Here is a 3,188-nt window from a genome sequence, read left to right on the forward strand (position 1 = left end):
CCGAGGTTTCTTCCTGCTGCTCCAACCTCCGCGAATCCCGGCCTCCGAGACCATCCTGGTAAGGGCCTGGCCAGGACTGGTCTCAGCCCCGACTCGGACGCACGATCACACAGGGCTCCTACTTCGCCAAGTCTCAGGGAACCGCCCCCGGGCAGCGGTGGCGGTGACTGTGACCAAAGCGGCGCGCCTCGCGCATGCGCACTGGTGGGGCCGACCCCTCCCCTTGCTCCCGAGAGTCAGGCTGCGGACCCTTTAAAAAATGGCGGCCACGGGCGGCTGCGGGGACTGAGACGCCGGTGGCCGTGACCGTGGCGGTGGCGGCGGTTCCGGCGGCGCAGTCCCAGGCGGCGGGTGGGAAGAGGACTGCAAGAGGCGCCTGCAAGAGACCCAGGGTGGGACCCATGGGAGTCCTGTCCTCGGGACTTCCTCGATCGGTCTTCTGCTTCGGTGTCCGGTGGACGGGGAGCTTCAGGGTGCCGGCTGGGCTGTGCGGACCCCTCTTCCGATCCCATGATGGATCCCACCCACCGGGTGATCGGGAATGGGGTTACCATGTAGTGCGGCGGGAAGGGTCTCGCTGGGGCACAGAGAGATCCCCGGGGCCGCAAGGCGTGCCTCACTGACGGCTGAGAAGGCACCGACCCAGGAGCCCACTGCCTCCCTCCTTCCCGGGTGGAGCAGTGGCCTCCATTCATCTCCAAGGCCCGGGGGCTGCGGCACCCCGACACTGCTTCCCGCCACATGTGCCAAGAGACACAGAGGCCAGTCCCAGATGGAGCCAATGTGAGCACACGAGGCACTGACGGCCCCCAAGAGCAGATGGAGCCAGCGTGTGTCTTGGAGGCAGTAGGGGGCGATGGCGAGACGGACAGTCAAGTCCAGCCGTGCGCCCGGGGGTCACTGGAGACCTCCGGCAAAGCTGAGGAAAAGCCAAGCACAGCTGAAAACCTGCGAGACAGGGCCTGTGCCCAAGTCCAAGCCACGTTCGGGGATGCCTGCCAGAGGGTCCGAGAGGTTTCCACAAAGCACCCCCCATCCCCACCCCGCCACCGGCTGGGTACCCCTGACGCCACCTCCCCTGCACCCAGCACAACCCAGTCCTAAGCAGAGGAAGCGGATGCTCCTCATGAATCAGAGAGGGAAGCGCAGGTGGGATGCAACACCGCCTTTCCTAGAAGGAAATGTCAGGAACGCTCGGGTTGCCTCCCACTCTTCCTGGACCGACCACGCAACCAACACTTGGGCCATGGAGACCCAGAAAGATTCCCTGTCCCAGACAGGCATGGAAGCCCAGAGCTCCAGGATCACCACAGCTGCCCAATCATCCAGAAATAGCTTTCGAGAGGGAAACAATCATGACAGAGTCCCCCACCAAGTCTCTCCCTGATGGACTGGGAAGTCTTCTTTGTGGAAGACATTGAGCCAGACGAAGAAGCCAGGCTTCTCAGAAACGGGGCAGACAGAGCAAGAGGGAGGACAGAGCAGAGGCCAGAGCCCAGGCAGGATCCGGAGGAATGCCACCGCCAGGCGCATTAGGGAGGAAGGGCCAAACCGGTGACTGGGTCAGGAAGACCAGCTTTTGGGGTGACAGAGATGCTTGCCCCTTCCCGTTGCCGGCTTCCTTCTTCGTCCCTGTGTTGAGCTTTGGCTACATTTCTTCATTACCGTAAAGGGCGAAAGGAGGGAGAACCACCTTCTCGAAGTTCTGTGGACACCCTCCTGAGGGTGTACAAGTAGCACCTGGGAGGCTTTGTGTCCCTGGCTGGGGTGTGGTTGTCTTGATCTGAGCAAAGAGGCTGCTCAGGATGGGGAGGGGATGAAAACCCCTGCGGGTCCCACGCAGATGCCAACGTTGCCCAGGCCTTCCCAAACCCAAACTGGAACCGCCGAGAAAACGACCGAAAACCGGCCGCACGACCCAGACCGAGATGCGGGGAGAGGCTGCCCAGAAGAAAGGCCGACGTCCAAGAAACCACCCTCCGTCGTACAGGGCATATGTGTCCCAAGGGACACACGCACACACACGTACCGACATAGTAAGAGAGTGCGAGGGAAAGAGCAAGAAGGGTGTGAGCGGGAAATAAGAGGCACCTGTTGGCACCCAAACACACCCACACACACACACACCCCAAACGCACACAGACATACAGCACGTGACACCCACCCCCAGGCAGACCCTGAAGCTCCCTGCCTGGTGCTGCTCTCCGTGACTACGACCCACCGGTCACAGAGCAGCCCACAGACATACAGGCAGACCTGTCCTCGACATCACAAGGGCACCACTATTAGGGAGACTCACCGGCACACCGTCCACGCACGCCTGAGGCTGGGATCCCGCGCTGCCTCCCGGCGATCTGTCGGAGGTTCCTTCCTCCTGTGGTTTCTTCCTGCTGGTCGACCCTCCGCGAATCCCGGCCTCCGGATACCATTCTTTGAACTTCCTGGCCGGGACTCTTCTCAGCCCCGACTCGGACGCACGATCACACAGGGCTCCTACTTTGCCAAGTCTCGGCGACCCATCTCTGGGCAACCGCGGCGGTCACCCACAGTAGGGCCTCGCGCATGCGCGGTGGCGAGGCCGCCCCACCGCCCCCACCCCTCCTTGCTTCGGAGAGTCAGGCTTCAGACCCTTTAAACAATGGCGACAACGCCGCGGCTGCAGGGACTGGGTCGGCTGTGGCGGTGGCGGCGTTTGCGGCGGCCAAGGCGGCGCAGCCCGAGGCGGCGGGTGGGAAGAGGACTTAGGAGAGGGGCTGTGGGAGACCCAGGGTCGGACCCATAGGAGTCCTGTCGTTAGGACCTCCTTGATCGGTCTTCTGCTTCGGTTCCCGGTGCAGGAGGAGCTTCAGGGTGCCGGCTGGGCTGTGCAGACTCCTCTCCCGATCGGATGATGGATCCGACCGGGTCATCGGGAATGGGGTGACAATGCAGTGAGGCAGGAAGGGTCTCGCTGGGGCACAGAGAGATCCCCAGGGCCGCAAGGCGTGCTGTCGCCTGAAAATGCACGGACCCATGAGCCATCTGCTTCCCTCCTTCCTGGCTGGAGGAGCGGCCTCCCTTAATCTCCAAGGCCCGGGGGCTCCGGCATCCCGAAGCTGCTTCCCGAAACATGGGCAAAGAGAGCCAGAGGCGAGTCCGAGATGGATCCAATGTGACCACACGTGGCACTGACGTCCCCCAAGAGCAGA

Source organism: Piliocolobus tephrosceles, chromosome 21, assembly GCF_002776525.5.
Source record: "Piliocolobus tephrosceles isolate RC106 chromosome 21, ASM277652v3, whole genome shotgun sequence".
Taxonomy (NCBI): domain Eukaryota; kingdom Metazoa; phylum Chordata; class Mammalia; order Primates; family Cercopithecidae; genus Piliocolobus; species Piliocolobus tephrosceles.